This window comes from Dromaius novaehollandiae, chromosome 14 (genome assembly GCF_036370855.1).
Source record: "Dromaius novaehollandiae isolate bDroNov1 chromosome 14, bDroNov1.hap1, whole genome shotgun sequence".
NCBI classification, from domain to species: Eukaryota; Metazoa; Chordata; class Aves; order Casuariiformes; family Dromaiidae; genus Dromaius; species Dromaius novaehollandiae.
Genome location: NC_088111.1, coordinates 6,231,557 through 6,255,070, shown reverse-complemented (window position 1 = coordinate 6,255,070; position 23,514 = coordinate 6,231,557). Strand labels below are relative to the sequence as shown.

At 44.3% G+C, this 23,514-nt stretch overlaps 1 protein-coding gene across 3 annotated transcripts in view; it reads left to right on the top strand.

Moving 5' to 3' along the window:
- Positions 1 to 23,514, top strand: part of ELFN1 (extracellular leucine rich repeat and fibronectin type III domain containing 1) — a 115,205-nt gene that overhangs the window by 41,324 nt on the left and 50,367 nt on the right. For all 3 annotated transcript variants that reach the window (XM_064520182.1, XM_064520184.1, XM_064520183.1), the window contains exon 3: positions 20,542 to 20,674. The gene's annotated coding sequence lies outside the window, so the exon portion shown is untranslated. The remainder of the gene's footprint in view (positions 1 to 20,541; positions 20,675 to 23,514) is intronic.

Below are 23,514 nucleotides of genomic sequence, written 5' to 3'. Positions count from 1 at the left end.
AAAAGGGGTTTTGACCTACAGGAAAAAGGTTCTCATAAAGCTTTTAGATCCTTCAAAATCATTCATAAAACCTAAAAAAAAAAAAAAAAAAAGGTTATTTCAAGTCAATTTTAATTGAATGGAGAAAAGTTCTCTCTATTTTCTTTGGTTTTCCTTCCCTCTTTTCTCTTTTTTCACTCTAAGTAAAAAGCAGAGTAGTGGGAGAGAAAGGAGAAAGGAGACATTAAAGAAAACAAAACTGAATATTTCTACTTTCCACATGAAAGAACTGGAGTTGAACTGGAAAACATTGTTTCAGCTTAGAGAAAAAAGGAAAAAGTTTTGGCTAAAGGGAAGATTATAAACAGTTCCCATGAAAATGTTCTGAAGGAAGAACGGTTATTTTGGACCATTTCTCTTTACTTCCCCACGGGATGCCGTTAGTTTTATAATAAAAACATGAGCTGCACAAATTGCAGCCTCCAAACATTTGGGTACCTCCTCGGGAAGCTCTCCGCAGCCTCCCCGCCTGCGCTTGGGGAAGCAAACTCCCCGGATGGGGGACACAGAGCTGACGTTAGAGCGAAGCATGATTTTGCTCCCGGCGTAATGGACCCACGTGGATAGTTTTAACCCCCACATCTGGAATTTCTCCAGGGCACAAGCACTCGCTCTCACAGTTAATGAAGTCTGCTGTCTTAATTGAGTCTATGAGAGACAGTTTCAAAGTCATCAAGACTTTATTAAATCTGCAGCGTTTTCTGTTGCGCTGGGCAGAGCTCTCCGTGCATGCGTTAGATTTAGGTTTCCAGGCGTCGCGTCCCTTTCTGCCTTCCTACGTGTATGCTTCTCGCTGGAATTTCTTCTCCCTGCCTCCAGCACTTAAATAGCTGAGCAGTGTTTCTGTGTCTCCAACAAGTAGCCGCTGAGCCTGAGAAGCACATTAGCTGCCTGACCTGGTTCCAGCCAGGTGTGAAAGGATTCGGCAGCTCTGGCTCTGTTCCACCTTTTTAGCCCATGTGAGCAGAGGCAGAAGGCTTCTCCTCTCTCCACCAGTTCGCATCATTCAAAAGCAGGCTACGAGTGGAGAGAGGCAAGGAGAGAGCCAATCACCGGGAAAGCTGGGCAGATGAAAAGGCATTTGCTGGGCTTTCTGTATGAGGAACTGGAGAAAACCCTGCAATTAGCTGTCTGCTGAGCAGGAGGGGATAGAAGCTGAGATGCTCTCACGGAGTTGTCGGGCGTACGGAGGTGGGGAAGTCACCAGCTCGTTGGAGGGGTGCAAGGAGTGCGGCGGACTGAAAGCAGCACTGCTGCTCCCGGGCGGCAGGGCCTTCCTTCTGCCGGCTGCTAAAAGCCTCGAGCCCACCTTTCCGCTCCCCTGTGCTCTCTTGTTTCTCGGGAACGACCAGATACTGCAGCCCTGCATTAGTGTTCAGAGAGAAACCGCTGTTCTGCTCCACCAGCTTCACGCACCCACTCCTTGCACACGCACACGCAGAGGCTCCCTTTACCTAACAAACAGTTATTTAACAAAGTATGCAAATAGTATAATTACTGTTATTTGTTTAGCTGTCAGAAGTATTTGAAATGTAAATGTCAACTTTGGGATTTTTGCAGGGTATGTGTGTGTTGTTGTTGGCTTTCTCTCTCGAGTTCTCCCCGGTTTGCAATTTGATGAATTTCTCCTTGTCCTAGAAAAAAAAGCTAATGTGATTTCTTGGCGATTACAGCAGAAGATGCCGAAGTGGGGATTACTCATAGTAACTTCTCTTTCTTAGCAGAGCTGAGTGGGAGGCAGGATTCATTACACCGAGCAGAGAAACAAAGAGGAAATGTCTTTCAGCCGACTGCTTTACGTCTGCCGAGGAAACCTCCTTGCCAGTGTGCAGGGTTTCCCCTCCTCAGACACCGAGGTCAGGCAGGCCACGACTGCGAGACCTTTGTAACGGGTTCATGGGGACCTGATCCCGGTGTCCCACCACTCTGCCGTGCCAGGGGGGAGCAGCGTGTCTGTAATCAAGCACCAGCTCACGAGGAGGTGGATTTTTCTGTGCTGGAGGCTGGAGAATTAGAGCTATGTTACAGCCACCCTGGTTGGGAGCACCGAGCCCAGGTCCAACCTCAGAGCAGGGCTCTGGTGCTCGGTGGTGCATTCCCTGGGTGTATCCCACCACCACGCGCTCTGGCTAGGATTTTGGTAGAAGAAGAGAACTGAGACAGTCATCAGTATATCACAGCTTGAAACTCAGGCAATCAATCCTGGGTTTGTTACCGATGCCAATGCACTTGAGGGCAGGACTTGGGGAGGTCAGTCAGTGCTGTGAAGATGCTATTGAGTGTTTTTTTGCAGTTCAGGCTCACCAGCAGGTCCATGCTGGGAAGACTGTTGCAGACAGGTCTGTAGCTGCCAGCATCTCTGCTGCTGTTTCACTGCATCCCGTACCCACTGGGGAGGACGTGACCACGCCTTGGTTTAAGACCTTTCCTGAATGCACAGCTCCAAGATGAATCCTCTTGGATTCATCAGCTGGCAGCAAGCCTGCAACTAGCTTTCCGTTCAGTGTCTCTTCCTGGGCTGGAAAACCAAACAGGGAGTTAGAAAAGGGAAAGGCTGCATCATTCCACCTGTATCCTACCCTGCACCCCTTCAAGACTCCTCTCTGCATAGCATGCTGGGGTGTGGAGCTAATGCTTTTCATGCGACTCCTGAGGAGGAGGAGGGAGAGAGGTTCTTATCTCCAGGGAGAATCAGAGGAACTGGGCAGAAAGAGGCAGTAAATACCACGTACCTCAGATCTCCTGAGCTGGTGGGAGTGCATTCGCACCTCATTCAGCAGAGCCAGATGAAACCCGGAGCATGTCGCACAGCCAGTTTGCTGACTGCTTGTTGCAGAAAGGGGTTTGGGCCTTGTCCCCACACAGATGCGGCAGCTGGACGGGTGGTTCCACGCCCAGAGTGGATTCGGGTCCATCGGTATCGATGAGTTCATTCCCCAATAGGTTATTCCTGCCTGGGAAGAGAAATAGCCCATGATGCTATATGGCAAATGCCTTGCTACCGCCACCTCTACCACTCTATAAGAGGTCATAGGAGCACAATGGACTCATTTGAAAAGACCAGCCTTCTTCAGAGCAGGATATTATTGGCCACACGTGGATCACGTCCAAGGCAGCACCCAAGGCACACATTCTCTGTGGTTGCTGAAGTTTGTTGGTCCCGATTTCTAGAGCTGCCTACTGCCCCTCTCTGTGACGGGGATGCCCTGTCACCACCATGGGCAGCAGCTCCACAGCTAAGCAGTTACGGTATTGCCCAGCTGGGAGGCTGCGACTCAGCCCGTGCCTGGTCGTGCCCAGGATGGGTCGGGGTATGAGCCTCCACAGGCAGTGGTGAAGCAAACACCGGGCCCTGTTGCCTGGCTGCAGGACAGCAGGGAAGCGGCTGTATTGGGTTTCCTGGTGCTTGAGGCTTCGCCTCTGCTGTTCAGTGGAGTGTTAGGAGGTGGCAAAGCAGCACCTTGGCTCTGCGATGTGCAGTTCAAACGCTAGGATTTGATGAGTGGTTCAGGCACATACATTTCTTTTAAATGATGATGTCCATGCCCTTTGGACTAGCTTGTTAGTGACCTACTCTCAGTCCAGGTACCTACAGCTACAAGCGAGGCTGCTGGCTCCCTGGACACTTGCACAGACTGTTGGGCCATGGGGTTGAACCAGCAAAGCCACTTGTTTCTTAATTGTAAAGACAGGAATTCAATGACCTTTGGCAGATTTCATAGCCCAGCAGGCTCATTTAATTGAAAGCAGTGATGATTTGTCATGGCTATAGGCTTTCCCTATCTATTTAATTCCCTGTCGTTCTCTCAGTCTCTCTTATTCCCTGTTTTTCTTTCTTTCGTTGTGATCTCATTATGTCTGTGCCTCTCTGTTACTCTGTCTCTCCCTCAGCCGTAGTGCTTTCTAGCATGAAGAAGCACCTTAGGATCTATTCGTCTTCGAGGATTTTAGGTTTGGCCTGTTTCAGTATTTTCTCTTCTTCACATCCATTATCCAGGATAATCTTTTTCCACCTGTGCTCAGAGGACCTGCACCCACTAGAAAATTCCAGCTCCAAGAGTAATCATAAATCATGCATTGCTTTGGCCAATACCCCCACGACACAATGAGCTCCAAACCCTAACTTTCCACCTACATCAGGTGAAGGTCGAAGCCACATTATCATTCGTATTTAAATTCCCTCATAGGTGGCAGGTTCAATGCTATTAACATATTTCAATTCAAGCCATTCTTATTTTAATTAGCCTTAAGTAATTAGTTCTAATTCATCGCCATTTTTTGCTCTCTGCATATTTTGAGTTATTTACTTCCCTTGCTAAGTAACAATTTGATGTAATTATGTGCTACTCATTCTTTCTATTTACATATGCTCACTCACTCAGATTTCCTCATTGAAATTTCAACAGATCCTTTGAATTCCCTCTTGAATTGTTTTCTGTGTTGTCAGCGGTGTGGAAATTGTGGGATGGAAAGAGAACTGTTCCTCTTCTCTGGACATCTCGCATGCCAAAGGCAGTGACATTGCATGTGAGCACCTGGCCTGGCAGTGGGCTGCTCTTGGCAGGGAAAGTCCATTGCCCAGCTTTGTTTCTGGGAGTCTGGATTCACATATGAAAGGAGTTTGGGGATTGTATCCAACTAGCTCTCTCTTCTTCTTGGTCTGCTTAATCCTGATGCCAAAGGGACCAGTTACTGTTGCTGCTTTCCTTCTTTTTCCTTGCCCAACCATGGACACTTTGAAATGGCCTGGCTTTCCAGAAGTGCTGCACCTCCATTCCTCAAAAACTCTTTGCCCTTTAAAATAAAGAATGACTATATTTTTTTAGGCAGTTCTGAGTACTTTAAGCAAATTAGTCATGTTCATATGTGGCAATTTTCCATCTGGAAGACACTTTTATCTCAGCAGCCACTTTCCTAAATTCTCCCAAGGACCATATTCTTATCTTCATATTCTTACCTCATGGATTCCCCTTCTTTTAGCACCTTCTCCATAGCTGAGATCCTCAAAGGATCACGGTTCCTCCCTGTGAGGCTATCTGCTGATTAGCTGGTCTGAAACTACCTCGTTCACCCTGAGAGGCCTTTAACTTGATTTCTTGCAAAAAATATGAATTTTATGTTCACACTGAGCATGTGTGTGTGTGTGTGTGTGTGTGTGTGTGGATCCCTAGTAACTTTTAAGTGCATTATCCAATTCCAGCTGAATTTGACAGAGGGTAGCAGTCTCAAAAATAGCAAGTTCCCTCAAGGTTTGAGCAGACAGGCAGAGGTAGAAGAGAGATGTCCTACTTCTGCTCAGGAAAAAGCTGCCATGTTGTGCTGAGCCTTTATTAGCAGCCAGAGAATCCATTTGGGAAAGAGCACACATCTCAGCACCCCACCAACAGGAAGAACTTCAATCAGAGCACACACCTTCTCAGGCGCCCGTGTCAGTCAAGCTCAAGGAAAGCAGGATTTGTAGTTCTGGTGCTCATGGAACTACTTGTTTTTTTCAAGTAGCTTTTTCACTGAAATCTTATCAGCCCTTTGAATCCATGTACCATTAGCAAATGCTTCTAGCTTCATGAATATGCACGTTCACTGTGTGTAGCATTGGCTTAACCGCTCCCATTGAAGTTGATAATAAAACTCCTGCTGACTTCAAAAAGAACAGAGTCAGGCAATGCTGAGCGCTTTGGAAAATCCCACCCCTGGTTGTTATTTTATTCTTAACACATCTACTCAGGAGCTGTGGGATGGAGCTAAATACTCAAGAATGAGTAAAGAGAAAAAAAGAAAAGATCAAACAGCCGCAAATGAAAGCCCAGATTCTGAAGTAAATATTCAACGGGCCCATCCTTGGATCTAAGACTCACAGTGGGAGCAATTCTCCTTTTGTGTGAGGAAGGGTCATGAGCTGCTGCCTCAAGACATGAAAGAGTTGCTGCACATCCTGAACTGGTCTCCATCAGTGATATTTTCATAGAGGCCCTCAGTGGAAGTTTATGTCTGAATGATGCAGAGCTTGGGACCTTAAAACTGCGTTGAGGCTTCGCATGCCCATGGTTTGGGGTGGAACTGCTTCCTTAAATTCTGCCCCTGCACTTGGGTTTTCCACGTGCAGGAGGGCCTGGAGAGAGACCGTTCCCCTCCGCAGGCACCATGTTAAAGTGATGACCCAGACCATCCAATGGTTCATCAACTCTGCAAACTAGCGGATTATGAGTCACTTCAATCCCCATCTTAAACTGTCTGTTCCTCCACTCCTCTCCTGTCATCTGTTGTATCGGACACTTTGTCATGATCAGATGATGTGAGAAAAGGAAGCTGCAGAGTTTTACTGTTCTTCAGCTTGTTTTCAAGTGAGTTAAGTTCTCAGGTCTCCGTTTTCCCCATTCATTGTGCCATAGCCATGGGAAGGTGAATTTACCACCCCGATTTAGTAGACCACTAAGCCATGTGAATTCCTTCATCCCACTGACTTCAGGTGGACATAAGCATATACTTAAAATTATAACACACTTGAGTGATTTCAGCTGAGCAGAATTCGCTTAAGGTAAGCACGTATTTACCTGTTTTGCTGAATCAGGGCATGTTCTCCTTCCAGGGACTTCGTGTTTTAGCGTCTGCTATTTTGGTATCTTCTCCTCCTAAGATTATTTCCAGTGGAGAGAACGCAATACTTTCCATTCCAGCAGTATTTTTGGTAACAGTTACTATTTCCTGACAATATGTCTATATTTTAGGACAAAACCACATTACATGTTGGAAGCTCCTTTCCTCACTTGCAGTTTCTCCAACATTGCTCATGAATCAGTAACATCAAGACCATAATCTGGAAGAGGCACAATAGAAGCTATATTAAGTTTTATACAGAATTACCATCAAATTACATGCACTAGCTACTTGATCATATTATATCAATCCATTTTTGCCTGTCCATTTGAAAAGAAATTGCTTTTATCTTGATGACTTATTTTTTAATTCAGACCTTGCAAGAATTTTACCTATAGTTTTTATCTAATGAGAGCAGAATTCTCCTACTCAGCTGTAATTTGAGTTACTTGTGGTAAAATATGATTTTGTTGTTGGAAAGTTGCATGGCTATAAGCAAAAAAGGGCCTTCTCGCTGTAACCCCTTTTAATTGTTTTTCTGATTTTTGTCTTTTATTATCTGCTTCTTGAAGTGAAGTCTATAAAAATTTTGATAGCACTTAGAACTAGATGCTGACAGCAGTGACATTAAAAGCTCTGACAAATATTTTCTCGTTTTGCTCTCCTGCCTGCTCCCACAGTCCAGAAGACTGTAAATTTACAATCCAACTTCTGTGGAGCAGGACCTGTCTTTTCAGTTCAGTAGATCATAGGTAAAATCCCTGACCCTCACTATAGCATATGATCATCATTATAATACAAATCCTAGGTACTTCATGTAATGTCGTCTTCTAGACTGTTTTTTCTGATAATCAAGTACTTTAGGAGAAAACATGAGAATCATAACTGTGATAACTTGCATTGTCTTGTATCTTTTGCCCAATTCTCTGAGTACAAAAGACTTAATTTTCCCTTGCCGTATACCTTGTACAAACTCCATGTTGGTGTAATTAACTCTGGTGCAGGACAGCACAGAATTGGGCCTAGTATTATGTTACATTATGGATTTTCCCTATGGTTGGTCATGAAGACCTGGGGAGACTGAAAGAGTCTCCATTTTGGATTCAATACAAATTATTTCCAACTGCTATCCTGGATAGCCGTTGTTTATAACTTTACAGCCCAGTGCTATTATAGATAACCTTAACACTGGTTTACTTTAAAAGCAGTTGTGGAAAATTATGTTTGGCATATCTGACTTAATAGGTTTAGTATTAAAAAACCTGAAAAGTTATACTTGCACTTTTTTCTAAGTGCCAAAGAGATCTTGAATATTTGTGGAAATAACCCACAGAATGAATAGAAATTAGGAAGAAATGATTCCATACAAAAGATACATCGTCTACTTAGTTGAAACTTCTATATTTTGTTCTAGATTGCAATGTTCTGAAACTTGTATAACAGCACCTTATGGGATGAAGCTATTAAATGAATTAAATCTGTCCCCCAGTGTTTATTTTTGTATATGGACAAGAGATTGCAGCTTTTGTTTTGAACTTCCAAAATCATCTTCAAAGACAATCGTTATGCTTTTGAATATTTACTTTGTAGTCTTGTATCTGTCCTACACCAGTTAATTCATGTAAATCTAAATAAATGGTTGGAGGCAGGGTGGCATCAGAAATATGGAAATAGAGCATCTGGATAGAAAGGGTTGGGTTTTGCAACATTTCCATTGAAATTATTTTTTTCTGCCAGAGGAACAGATGCAGTGAAAACAGTCTTATCTGCAGCCCTTCTTGTGGGGAGATTAAATGAGTGAATCATCTATCAAAACATTGTTTCATTTGATTAAATATAAGATATTTATAGCATTTCTAAACATAAAACCAAATCCAGGCAAATAAAGGAACGTTCATGAGGAATGGCCACTCTACACGGTCTGATGCTTTTCCTGTACCCAAATTGTGTTTAAACTCCTTTTTCTTCACTTAGGTAGAGTGGGTGCAGTTCAGTATGCAATATAGGTTGTCTGAAGACAGTCCTCTTGTTCAGATGCATTGGATGCGTTTAACAGACTACAGTCCTAATGTTTACATTTTGGACTAATTCTATGGCCAAAAGACCTGTTCGTTTATAAGTATCCGGTTGTTTCCTATGAGAATAACAATAACATACTCCAATGTTTTCAAGAGTCTGCCTTTTTCTTCTATTTCTATACAAATTCTAGAATGGATGCCTGGAAAGCCTGAAGAATAAGCAGTAGGATGATGTAAGAATTTATAGCTTGCAGGAAATTACAAGATTTTGACATTTGTTTGCATTCTGAATTGAATGACATTAAGTTAATTTTAAAGTATATTTCAGGTTAATTTAAATGTCATTTGGATACGAATGTATGAAAATTATATTATTGGATAAAAATAGAAATGAAAGTCTTGAAATGTTGGATTTATCAAAGCATTTCTAATTCTTTTAAAATGAGATTTTGCCAGAACTAATACATTTCAGGAGAAATTTCAGTTTTGCTAGAATGCAACTTTCTGGTGGGAAAGCATTTTAATGTCTGACCAGGAACTGTCAAGCCAGCTGGTCCCAAGCTTCACCAGCAATTAAGTATCTTACAGCCCTTTGAGCATTGGTACTGCTCAATACCGTGATGTTGTTGTTTTGTTCTTTTTTGTCTTTTTCCTGACTGAATTGTATCTTCTTATTTAAATAATTTTGTGTTTGTTCTGAAAAATTTCCATATTTTAATACATATATTTCTCTATATGAACTCCCTTGTAAGAAGACAAGCCAAACCCTTTTATCTTACTGCCCCTTTCATGGAAATCTCTTTTGGCCAGTTTTATTTGTGATTTTGTCTTTTCCCTTGATTATATATTGAGATCTTTTACACTTATTAGTATTCTAGCTTGCTTTTGGTTTACAGTGTTCGTCCATAGAGCCTGAAGTCTTTGTATTTCTTTATCAAGGGAGGCAGTTTTTATAACTGCAATTTCTTCACATTGTTAGCAATTCCCAGAATTTTCCTGAAATAAGAACCTTTGCTGCTTCTTGTAGGATATCATCATGAGTAATCCTGAGTCATTTAATTTTACATATTCTAAAATATCGTCTCTAAGATGGTCATACTGACATTTGTGTTCTCTATCAATGAAGTATTTAAAACTGAGTTTAATGTCGTGTTTCCCCTGTTTTCCAGTGAACAAACTGAACCCAAAATATACCTTTATTTGAATCTTTTCTATCAAATATTTGGACACTAGTATGGAGGATGATTATTGATTTTCCAGTTAAATGAGGTAGTCTTCTGCAGAAATCAATTTTTCTCATATATTCACCAGCTGTATTTGAGAAGTAGCATTTGGCTACTGCTTCTCAGAATTTAAAATAAAAAAATCTCTCATGCGGTGTCTTTCCTTAGGAGATCGCCAATATTTTACAGTAACACTAGTCTGTTTTTAAATGTAGAAAAATTGAGGCTCAGCTGGAGAAACTTGTCCCAGGTCACTCAATGGCTTAAACAGACAGAAAAAGAGAGAGAGTCGTTAGTGCTGTATCTCGTAGGCTGCACTGTCATTCTATTAAGTAAAGTTGTTCAGTTCCAGAAATATAATTTATATCACTAGCCTTGAAGAAGTATGTGTGTGTGTACATGTCTCTAGAGAGATGGGTAGATAGTGTATGTGAGTGTGCATATTTATATATACATATGTGCATATATTGCAAACATAAATGTGCACATAGATAGTATATATGTACAAATAATGCATATATAATATACATATATATAAATATGCACACATATATAGTATGCATATAGGGTGTGTGTTGCTGTATATGTATTTATATACATAAATATACTATTTTATATACATAAATATTTATATATATATAATTTATTTTCCCTTGTATATCACCTACTGTGTTAAAGGTGGAGAGGGACTTGCAGCGTGGACTCCAGGTCTCTATCCTCTTGAGGTCACAGTGCCTTTCTGTTATTTCAGACTACCCGACTTTTTCCCAAAACACATTAGCTGCACAGTCCCTGCACAGTCTGCATTACTTTTGGTATCACACAGTGAATTGGAGGCTTGCTCAGCCCTCTCTTGAACACGTTCCAATGAGCACTGTGAACATTCCCTTAAATAAATATGATCCATCTTGAATTTCCAGATGAGTCAGGAAAAAGCACTATTTTTTCTGATAAGAGTAAACCAGTCGGTATATAGAACTGGAAGCCTTGAAGGCATTCCCCTGGCTCCTAAGGGACCCCCTGGACTTTAGCCATCAGCTTATTGTCATCAGCTGCATTCTACGACTCTCTGGCAGTGGTACACCCCAAGAAGGAGCACAAATCTTTCTTCTTGTGAATTAAAGCCCCCTACTATGGGTAATTAAAAACCTCCACCTGTCTTTAGCCTCATGAGTTTTATTCCCACTGTTCTTGGATGTTTGTTGGCTTTGGAGAAGGGTGCCGACATACTCTTTGTAATTTAACTGTCCCCTCAGAACCTGTTGCAACACTGAGACATGGAGCCAATTGTATCGTGCCTGGGGCCACCCCAAACTGGCTCTCAAGGTCGTAGATAAACCCTTAAAAATGCAAGACATGGCTGCTCAAAAAAAAGATGGTTACAGCTGATTTTTCAGAGCTAAAATGGTGATGTTTGGATGCTTGGAGAATCCCAGGAAAGCCCAAGCTCAGTAAAATGCTTGATCTTTTTGAAAAGATACACTCAGTTTCCCTTGAGAGACCAATCAGTCACTGCTTTCCTCCTGAGACTGCAAAATTTTAACTTTCAGGCCAGCCTTTGGAAGGAACTGGATGTAATCTGTACCTTTGGTGTGCCACGAATGAATTAGATGATGTGATCAGGCACTGAAGTGTCCTCGGGTCTCAGTTAACATGGAGATCACCACAGTATGTGCATGTGACAGAGAGGATTTCTGCTCATCCATCTCCTGCCTGAGGAGAGCACTGCTTCTTTTGTGTCAGCTCACTGTAGGCGTTGGCCAAGTGCTCCTAATGTACCAGTTGCTATGACATTGTGGTGCCACAACTTCTTATACTTTCACCAGAATCGAGGATTGCCTAATTTTAGCAATATAAAGGTTAAGTGTGTAGCCTAAGTTCATCATCCAGACTCCTCCATAGTCGGTGGAGAAAGTTCAACACCTCCAGAATGCAATTCATCCCATCCTAAAATAGATGTCTAAGATAGGAAGAATGAATCACTCTCTGGGGGATGGTGTGCATCTCTGTTCACTGACGATAAAAGAAGTCTAGACAATTACCTTAATCTAGACATCCAACTGCAAGACACCTTTGGCTGTGTGAGATCTAGCTATGCTTTTGGATCCCTAAAGACAGAATCTGAAACCCCTATTCAAATGCGACTTAGATTTCCCTGCAGCTTTCAAGCCTAAGTCACTTTTGACAATCAGACTTTTCTCAGTGAGAGTTGCATGACAGTTTTACCATAACTGAATAGCTTTTTAATGAAATAGTTTTTACCTTCAGTCCCACCTGGGAATTGTCTATGAGAAGTTAATGGTAGTTTGAGGAGTATTTCTATTGCTTTCTGAATAATTGCCACTAATAAATTTTGCTGTATGATTTCCTCACAAGGGTCTGTTCCATGTAGATAATATTCAAAATGCAGTATCTGTTGGTTACTTTGATTGAATATGTGTCACACAGCATGTCCTCCATGAGCAGGAATGCAACCCTTCAGCTGGTCGGTTGCAAATGTTCACATCTGTGAGTTGATTTCTCATGGTCTGAAATTCTTCTCTTATTCTCGTTTCCAGTGTCATATTTTCCTGCCCTTGCCTTCCTGTGAGCTCATTTGTTAAAGCATTTGTGGAAAGGCAGCACAAGGAAAGGCAAGGGATGAGCACAAAAGGAAAGTGAGAATGCAGCAGAGTAGCAAGAGTGTAAGGAGTTATAGTGCATCCCCTGGACCTTGGAGAAGGAGGCTGCAGTGAACGTGTTGCTTTGCAGCTGAGGTGAGATAAGGGCTCTCGTGTTTGAAGAGCAGAGAGCTGCCACTTCCGCCACTGCAGTTCCTCAACTGCCCACCTTGCCCCATGGAGATGGCCATCACGGGAGAAGCGGCAGAGCAGACCAGAGCATCGGTCTCGGGGGTCTTCTTAGGGGAAACTTTGCTCCTCCCAGGCATCAGTTGTTCCCATTTCCAGCCCAATGTCTTAAAGCGAAGCCGTCTTCAGCTGGTGTTTTACTGAAGAGTGCAGACTGCGAGCACAGGCAAGCAACGCACAAGACCAGCTCCAAACTGGTGGCCTTGCTCCCAGGTGCAGATGCCTGCTCCCCTTTGGTTGCGGAGTGGATAGATGAGGACAGCAACATCTGGAATGGCTACAGTGTGCCTCATGGGGTGAGGTGGATGGATGTGGTGCTCAGCTGGCAGGAGGGGTAGCTTCAGAGCATGAGTTTCTGTGTCCAAAGTTTCCATCCAAGGCAAGCTACAAGGAGGAGCAACTACTTCTGCTCAGCGGCTCTACAGAGAAGAATCTGCTTTGGATCACATTGAAATATATCAAGATTTAATTCCTTTGGTTTATGCTTTCAGATTATTTTTTGCCCTTGGCTGTTTTTAATATATTCAAATTCAAAATGGAAATGTAATCTCCAGGAAAAGTATTGAAATGTTTTGACCATTATGGTTAATGCAAAACAAGCCCTTTTTCAATATTCCTTTTACCTCTGCTTTTTTGGGAGGCCATAAGTTTGGATGAGTCCTGAAATGGATTTTTTGTGCATGTATAAATTTTCTAGTTGCCAGAAAAAATAATTTGCCCAGCAATGTTACAGGTGTCTCTTTGCCTTCCCTGCCAAGACATCTGCCCGTCGCTGCCTGCCGGAGCCCTCAGAGGAATTTGAGCTGAAGCAATTGATATGTTTGACTCTGGGAGTTCCCTGGTTCAGCCCTCGCTGTGTCAGCTCTGAACAGAGCCTGCCAAAACTCAAGCAAATAGTCAAGAAAAGGTTGAGGTATTCACTGAGCTCAAACTATTGTACAAGAAATACCCTGAAGCAAAAACAGAGCTATGAGACACCATCACACACTCAGCCGCTTCCCCCACCCCGGCAGGCACCATGCCGTACCAGACAAACTCCTCCAGATAGGATCCAGGCAGAGATGTTTGCTTAACACAGCAGCTCTTTGAAAAGGCAAATAAATGGACAGTGAAGCTACACAGACATGTCACTGTGCAGCGATTTCCGTTTAGCATTTATGCTTAGTGCCAGGAAACCCTGACTCATGAATATGAAATCAGAAGGAAAGGAAGAAAGCAGTTGTTCATTATTAGAGCTTCGAACGGAGCATGTTGTGGAAATTAGCATTAAAAAAACATGTAGGTTTAAAAAGAGGGGGGCAGGCTCTAACAGTCCAGTGGATTTGAAGACCGCAATTCCTCAACAAGGTGGTAATCCACAGTGGGGCTCTCCCTGCCCACAGGCTTTGCCCACCTGGTGTTACTGCTGGAGAAGGGCCCTGAAACTCGGAGATACCCATGATGAGGCTCTTGCTCACATGGAGGAGGGAAAGCAGGCCCTCGGTACTCTTGGAACTCCCAGAAATCCTCCAAATTGACACCAGGAAAAACGGTGAGCACAGGCAGGGAAGAAGAGCCATTTAATAAGTGTCAGAAAGAGAAAAAATAACCAAGAGCAACCTCCTCCAAGGGAAAGGAACAACCTCAGAGAGGAAGAAAGAGAAAGCTCTCATTTAATTGAGCCTCAGTTGGATGAAAGGAAAGGACCCCAAACCACCGATCCTTCGGCCATGCGGGATGCTCAGCCCTGACTCACAACCACGCTGTGGAGATGAGGAACGGCCTCGGTCAGGCTGACAAACGTATGGCTCGGTTTAACGTGAGCTGCCTTTCTTCCAGCCATTTCGGTGGGACACCATCCTTCTTTTTGCAGCTATTTCCTTTCTCTGAAGATGAGCTCGTTCTGCCTTAAGCCAAGCTCACCCCTGGTGCCAGGCCCTGGGGAGGAATTGGCACCTTGTGCTTTTGTGGGTCAGGAGAGCGTGGAGAGAGTGCTATTGCAGCAAGTATTTTTGATGGTATTGGGAAGTAGGAAGTAAGTAGAGACATGTCAGCTTCTACTGCAGAGAGGAGAGGGCTTGATCTGCAAAGCAGCTCTTTGTACACAGCCTTGGGAGCAGCTCAAGGCAGTGAGGAAACACGCCATCTCTGCTATTGTCTCCATCTGAAGCTGCCCAGCTGTGCTCTGCAAGTACCAATCTATTTCCTTGCATCTTGGTAATTCCAGCGCCCTTAAAATGTTATGAGAGCTAATCTAACGGCATGGGGTATGGAAGCTCTCGGCACTAGCGAAACATTAGGAAGATATTCCAGGCATGAACTGCAAGAGAAGGTGTCCTAAGGATGGCCTCAGTGACGGCCAGGCTGGCGGTCACATGCTGGCTTGTGTAGTCATACAGGTGTGAGCACAAGTGTGTCAGATCTGCCAGGATGCCTTGGGCATCCTACATGTGGCCCCTCAGTGACAATGTGTGGTCACAGTTGTTTTGCAGATGCAAACTTTGCCCCAAAGCTGGGCTATGCAGAGCTGCTTGGCAGGACTCTCCTCAACCCCATGCTGCCTACTACAGTTTCAAATAGTTGTTGACAAGCAGGGCACACTTGACGTGAGTAATTAAAATACCTACTGTGCTTTTAAATAGTTCAGAGGCAGACTTGGAGCTGAGTGTGTGAGCAGGAGGCAGCTAGTGTGTGAGCGACTGCTGTTGTCTTTGGAGGATGCCTAAGGAAAGAGGTGGGAAGAGGACTAACATCCAGTGGAAAGTTAAGAGCTTGACGTGCCTTCCATTAGGAGAAGAGCCAGTGTTGGCAGCTTGATCCTGCAGGGGTGTGTGTAGTGTGTACACACCGAGAGGAGACCGACGGCTCTCCTTGCTGATGGACCAAAATCTCTTGGCACCAAGCTCTCCCCTCTGGTCCCGCCCTTGCTCCTGCTGGCAAAAAGAGGGGGATGAATGACAAGATGACCTCACAGAGGAACGGAGACCCTTGCTAAGGGGCTTTTGGCTTTGAGTTTGAAACGCAGCTCTTTGGGAGATCACTTCTCTGGGGAAATCTTGGAAAGGGTGTTTTGGGGTGACACAGGAAGCAGCAGAGCATATCCTGGTGAGGCGAGTCGCTACCGTGGCGCAGGCAGCCTTGGACAATTCCCCTTCACATGGATGCTGTGAGCGTGCACGGAGCCTGAGGAGCAGGAAGGTCTCTCTTTAGCAAAGATGTCATTTCCCCGAGATATTCATTAGACATTGAAATGCAAACGGCTTCTACATGAACAATTAAAGAGTTTCCTGCAGCCTCCTGGTTGCCGGATTCCCTCTGTTCCTGTGATGCTGTTGCTACCCCCAGCTGCTGCCGATCCTTTATTACGATAGTGCTTAACCCCCACTGCTGAGGGAGCTGATGGGGCTTAATGCAATGTGGGGAGGTATCAAACACCATATTAGTGTCAATGCAGCTGGAGTATGGAGCTGGGAGGCTGTAAGTTGTTTCTTCTCTAGAAAAGAGGGGTTTTGTAGGCTGAGGGTGGAAGGGAGGTGACATTCCTCATGAAGTAGTTTCCGGTTGATTTGAACAGTTGTGTTGACCATATACATGCGTATGTATTTTTTGCTGAGGAGAGCTTGGACAGTTCTGATTTTGGCTCACCGTGAAGGGATTTTTTTACTACACTTATTTAGTTCAACCATTGATCCCAAAAATCAGTTATGTTCACTGCTCTGCCATAAGTACCTTCAGGGCAGAGAAAAGCAGAATTCTAATAGAAGCAAGAGAAAAAGGCTTTGGGGGACTCGGGCACAGTACAGTGAGTAGGAAAGGACACGTGTGTGGAGAGAGCTTTCCAGCAGAGTGTGAAAGGCAGCCTGGCATCTTGTCCTTTCTCAGGTCTCATGTGAGCAGAGCAAGCTATCACCTGCCACCCTCTTCTGTGGTTCTTCGTCCACGTAAGGCGAGAGCTCCCAAGATCAACAAATTAGTCTGCTCCCCCCCGCCGCCCCAATCGCAGAATGTTATCCATCTAAAGATTTCCTTTAATTTAGAGCCATGTAGAGTTTGAAAAGCCCTTCAAGTTCACTTGGGCTGATGAATTGGTAATTGAGTGTACCTGGATGTTGGTGTCGTCCTCGCCTCTCTCTGCGTTTGTATCAGTCCGTGTTTGTTTTCCCAAGCTGTAAATCACTCAGATCTTGGAGAGGCTTTTATCAAATCCTGCTAGGAGCCAGTAGCTTTCCCCTTCACAAATACATTGCTAATGCCACGTGGAATTCATTGGCTTTGCTGCTCATTTAAAAACAATGAGGACGTTATTAAATGAAAAAAATTCCTTAGCAACGGTGGGGGGGAAGGCGGAGGAACAGAATTGCTCCTGTCTCTTCAATGCTTGCTCCTTCAGTCTAATATCTGTCCCATTGATCTCCTAATATGCTCTGCTTTGAAAGCCTGATTTATTGCCCCATGCTCTCCTATCTCTCTGCGTGTCTCAGTCTTTTAGAGAACACATTGTTCTAGGCTTCATTAGCAGCCAGCAAGGTCTGCCCGCCTGCTTCAGCCCAGCCTCCCATGCGCTGCACGCTGCCTCCTCAACTGCAGGCATTGCCCCCTTCTCTGGAGGGTCTGGCCTGACCCCTGCCAGCATTGGACACAGGACAAGATTTTGCAGCTGCCCTCTGAGGGTTAAGCACCTGCTTTAAGACAGTCATCCGGTTTTTCTAGTTATGGCTTATGTGTGTTTGGTGTCCACCTCAGGATGGTGATGCCTCCTGAGACACCTGGCTCTCTCCATCCCCAGTCAACTAGCCCCAACAAGGGGTTTCACATTTAACTGGCTAGCGAGGCAGGGTGAATTTTACCCCATGGTCTGAGCTTGCCTCCTGGCAGGGAGTGACTCAGAAGATGCTGTTCCTGGCGAGCTCCCGAGGAGAGCCCCTAAGGCAGGTGGTGGGATTACCTGGGCTGCATGGTCAGGCGTGGGTACAGGGGAGACAAAGCGGGGAGCCAATATCGGCACCCCAGCACCAGACCCACAGGTAAAATGCCTGTCCTCGTGTACTACTTCAGTGTCACTGTAAAGCGCAGGGCGCACGGGCACATGCTCCTGGGCAGGAGAGGGGTGGTCCGTGCACCGGACCAGTTCAGCTGCTCAGTCTAGTCGTGCTGGCTCTTTCCCCGTGTTACCCCATAGGCATGGCTGATAGTCGGTCCAGAGAAAGTGCTGTATTGCTGACAGATTTGGTAGAAGGGAATTTCAAGCAAAAGATTTGCCAGTCCTGATGGGCAGTTCCGAGGGCCAGTCTGGTCCCAGCTGACTCATCCAATGAGGGAACCGAGACATTGCCACGTGACTTGCACAGCTCGTAAGCACAGCCTACATTTCGAATAGAGATTGTTTTCAATGGACTGTTACAGTGCTATTTGCTCGGGGGAAAAATGGCAAATTATTTCCATTAACAAATAAATGTGAGAACTTTGCAGTCTGTGTGTGAACGTTTCATGAGCATAAAATGAGGTGAAGTTTGCCAAACAGATTATTCATTATGAATTGTTCACTCAGCTCTAATTGCTTGGGTCTAATTGTTGTTACAAGGATTGTGTGATGCCTTTGTAACATGCAGTAAAGGTCAGAAAAGTGCTGGTAAAAATGACTCCATGATAAGTCAAGCTTTTCCCTAGGTGTAGTGGGAATCTACCTGCTTCATTTAGCAACAGATGTAAATGATACTACTTGAATTCCTATTGTCACTGTACAGTCCAGATAGGTAACAGAGAGTGAGTTGTGTTTTATCGACTCCTGCTTTCTCAGCAGAAGAAATAATTAAATTCACATGCAGAATCCCCGTCTTCTCATGCGTAGCACTGTGCAACTTCCCTACGTCTTAGCTAACTGGATTAGAAATTACTCATGCCATGATCACAGATGAGAAAGCACAGCTAGAAAAGGATCCAGCTCAGCTTTCAGATCTGAGGTGGTAATTGAAGGCCTTGTGCTTAGGAAAAGCACCACTTTTTCTCTGCTTAACCTGACAAACTTTGTCTGGAAATCCAGAGAAACAACCAAAAAGAGAACCCCACTGTCTATCTTTCATCAGCATTTTCTGAAATGGAGCCAGACTTTAGTGTCTCACCTGTTCAGCCTTCCATTTTACAGGATATGTGTCCATCTCCAAAATACCAGCTTATTTGTCCTTCTCATCCACACAATACTCTCACGTGATATTCACTCTCCTGGAAATCACTGATCCAACATTCACCTACCTGCGTTCAAATACATGTCATTGTTCTCGTGCTACTGTCCTTCTCTTTCCAATTCAGACATTATATTTCATAACTGACCTCCAACTACCTATTGCCTCCTTGTGACACTTCTCACCCTTGTCTACCTGATTGATTAGTCTATTATGTTCTCCACTCTCCTGATGACTTACAGATTGCCTGGTATATGTCACAGGCTTGCTTTTTTTCTGTAATATTTATTCTTGGAGTTTTGCAACACCCTCCGGTACTGTTCTCTCTCCCCATTCACTGTCCTCCACCTGCCTTGCTTGCAAAAGTCTAGTCTGAGAAAAGGAGGAGATATCTGTCTTTTGCAAAAAAATCCTATCTGCCATGAGCTCAGACATGTACTGGTTGAAAACTACATTTAAGGCACTGCTGTTTTCAACGGGGCTCTTTCTTTATTTTCTTTGCATCATTTGGAGGTAATAAAGTGTTACCACATCAGACTGTGATTGGTAGCATGGTTTGGAAGGCAGCTTTCTCTGGAAAATTTTCACACCTGCGTAAATCAATGAAAGTGACAGATCAGAGAGCAATGTTGTATTCAAGGCTGTGTGTAGGTAGGACAGTTTTGCCTTGCTGGGGGAGAGGTCTGGGACTTGTCCCAGATCCATCCATCTCCCCACATTTGTCAAGGTTGTCCAGCTCTCTGATACTGTTCTAGGCTTATCCCAGCTCTGTCCATCACTCTGACGTTTAATTAACTTCCCTGTTCTCCTGGCTCTTGCAACGGATTTGTGTTGTCTTTTTGAAATATTTCTTAGGTCACGTCTGAATAATAACAGGGTGAATAATGAAATAGTTGTCCCTGATATTGCTATTATTGTTATTATGTTGATGATAATAAAACAAGACATTGAATATCACGATCATGATACTATTACAGTTATTGTCACTTACTCCCCCTGTATTGGTTGTCTAGCATCACAGGTGAGCAAGTACCCAGCAACAGTGGTGAGGACAGAGAGCCCTGGCCAGATAAGCAAAACTAACAGAGAATAAACAGAGAGAGGGTTGGAGGTGAGGGGTGAGGAAAGAAGACAATAAAATTACAGTTAAGATTTAAAATCACGTTTACAAGACCAATCCCACACGTTAGGATGGTTAAGCTTATTAAAATCTGTCCGTGCTGGGTGGCTGGTTGCTGGGACCCCAGCTCAGTGGTGGTGGTAGTGGCTCCTCCCTCCTCCAGGAGCTCTGGGTTGATGTCTGTCTTGTACCATCTGCCTTGTGCATGCCCAGAGCTATCCATCTTCCTCATGGCTCTTTCAGTTCCCATCTGGCATCCATCCCATTCTTACCTCAGTCCCAGGTCCACTTCTAACATCTGCTACAGTCCCTCCTCCACTAATGGGTGGATTTCTTTCTCCTTTGTGTTACTATGCTGAGCACCCAGTTTCATTGCTGGTCCATCCCTTGGTCCTCTTCCCTTTCACATCTGGTCCTTGCCTCTCCAAGTCTGATCCATTACCTAAGTAACTAAGCTGTCCCCGGGATGATTGAGCCATCATACTAATTAAAGCTCTTTTATATGAAACTCCCTCTTACGTTTTCATTTTTTTCTTGCAGTTCGAATACTGGGCTTGGTGACCCACCTTCCAGGATCCTCAATGCTGCGTCCAGTGTGCCTCCCAGCCCCGACAGACAACTAGGCGACGCTCATGACTTTAGCAGGAACCAGCAGCAACACACAGGCACAAAGGTAAGGGGGAACCTTCTCGATTGTGTCTCCAGAGTGATCTGTGTCTCAGGGTGCTCAGCAGGTGATCCCTGGCCGTGAATGCTCGAGGAGGGCCTGCCACTCAACCAATCTCCCACCTGTGCAAGGAGGGGGAAAAAGTCAAATGTGTCACTAGATCGAAATTCTGTAAATGAATCGTTTCTTACCAGAAGCAGCCCAGAGGCTGTGAGGAGCAAGGACCGGACAGATGGCAAGAGGCAGCATGGGAGATGGTTAAACATCTTGAATTCCCAAGGCCATCCACCTCTGCAGGGTGGTAGCAAGGAACCTAGCTTGGCTCCGGTGTGACAGCTTTTGGAGAGAGCAAGAATGAGGTTCTGTTTTTTATTTTTTTAAGATGGAATTCATATTCTGCTGTTACACTGCAAAGAATATGGAAAAAATGTGTTTATCCCCAAGGATGAGAAGTGGAATGTATACTTCCATCCCAACTCCTGCAAAATTGTGTTTTACAAAGCAGAAAGAGAACATCAGGTTCACACTGGTGCTGTAATTTAGTTTTGTAAGGTCAGAGTTTGCCATGTTTTTCCTGTTGAAATGATTAGCTGTGCTGGGCTCTAAGAAATATTCCCCCTCTCTCTCATCTCTACCTTGACACTATAAAAAGGGTTTTCATCAATTCATCAAGAGAGAGAGATAACTTTTGTATAAAAGTGCACAGTCGACAAGGTTGGGTTTTTTGGGTAATGTGTAATTTTTTTTGCACTGTTATTATTTAAAATATGCTTTTTAAGAGGACAAAAGGGAATGGTTTAATGGAAACAAATTTCTATAGCAAAATGCGCAGCTGGATAAAAAAAGATTATTTCTGTTATTGCTTGGGTAGACAGGTAAATTTGGAATTTGAGTACAAAAGGTGTTAAAAAGTGTGCTTAAACTTCTCTTCCATATGCTGTTGAAATTGAAAAGAGTAATTCCAGGAGAAAAACTTTGCTCTGAGCCTCCATTTCCAGCATTGTCAAGTCTATGGCAACAGCCTTTTCCCACAGCTATTATCTTGTTTTCATCTTTTCTTCTTCTGCCTCATCTGTCCTTTTCTGAAGTAAATGCAGTGTGGGTGAAAGGTGCAGCTCTGGGGCTGGCAGGCTCTGTGGACGGTAGGGCTCGAGCTGGTCTGGGAGGGAGGAGTGGTGGTGCTGGAGGTTCATGGACACCTCTGAAGACCAGAGGGGATACTGAAGGGTGGGAAGGAAAGATGAACAGCCTTGCCCAGGGGTAGTATTTTTAAAAGCATCCACAAGTCTAGAGCTCCTAAGACTCACTTTCAGAAGAGACTTTTCTAACCGATTAGGATTGTTTACAAGTGTCACTGAAGGTAAGCAGAGCTTAGGTGCTTGAGGTCCCTCCAGGCACACAAAAATCTCAGCAGTGCACACAGATAGGCAGCAGTGCATGTCCTGATGGATCCAGACGCAGAGCCAGGCAATGAATTACAAATATGGGTGCCAAAACAGCAGGTTTAGGACGTGAAGGATAAAAGACAGTTCTGTTATTTGAGCTGATCAGCTCTACATCTCAAAGATGCTTACATCAAAGACTCTGGCAGCGTTTTCACAATTGAGTGTTATACCATTTAGTGCCGAGTTACCAATGATGTAAAATGGGAGTTCCGGAGAAAGCCTCATGCCTGCCACAAAGCAGCAAAAGAAGTGTGTGTTTTGAGAACTATTAAGCTGAATAATTTGGGATTGGTCTCTGTGGACACTACGAGCAGTAATTACAACAAATGGTCTCTGCTCCCTGCCTTGGTTCCTCCTTCTTCTCTCCCACCCTCTGCAAGGACTGGGTCAAAGGCTGCCAAGTCAACATCACCAATACTGCTCCTTTCCTTGGTAGTTACTGTTCCTTGTGTTCACTTCCCAGAAGCGTTTTCACAAGCAGGAGGCTATTTTCAAGGGTTGCAAGCATTCGTCTCAATATACGTTTTCATGATTATTCACCTTGGAAGAGCTGGAGAGATAATAGACGTTATTAGACCAGTTGAAAGGAAGCATGAGTGTAATATTGTGAGAGGGGGTCAGAGGGCTAGAGAGGAGAGGTCCTCTGAGATTGCTGCTGAGTTTCTTGCATGAGCTGAAAATTAGATGTTGCTGTTTAGTTTGGCACCACTCTTCATGTTGTGTAGGCTCCATTGCAAACAGCCAGTGCCGAGATCTCCTGCACTGGAGCAGCAGCATTACTGAAGCCACCAAGGCTTAAGGAAGTAAGAGCAGTAGGATTTGTAGGGAAGAGTAATATCTTCAATTAGGTGAAACAGGCAAGCTTGGAGATAGTCGTGCTCACAGCTTTTGGTTGCTTGCTCGAGGAGCACATGCCTGTACGAGTTTGGCGATGGTCTGTACAAGTGCAGACCAGCTCAGGTCTGACGCAGGAGGCTCTGCAGGCAGGTAGCCGGCCGACACCCGATTGCATGAACCCTTCTCCAAATGGTCTAGCACAATGAGCAGATGAATAAAAATCATCTCCTGGGCAATTCACTCCATTCATCAATTAAATTGTTTGCTGCGAACAGTTTGGCCCCATCTTGCTCCAGGATTTCAGCCTTGTAATTTTGCTGGCAGAGGATACCAATGCCATGTCCATGAAATCTGCCTGCCAATTGCTTCCCCTGCTAAGCGTTTTCTAGGCTAACGATCCTGAAAATCTTGCCAGCAGCCCCAGCTCTGTCCCTTTCAGGGCAAGCCACTCATTTAAACATGAGCACCTCTAAATGACTCCATCTGCTAAGTGACGTTAGTAAAGAAAAGATTATAGCAGGAGTTACTGCCGTGTCCTCAGGTTATAACCCTGTTATAAAATGG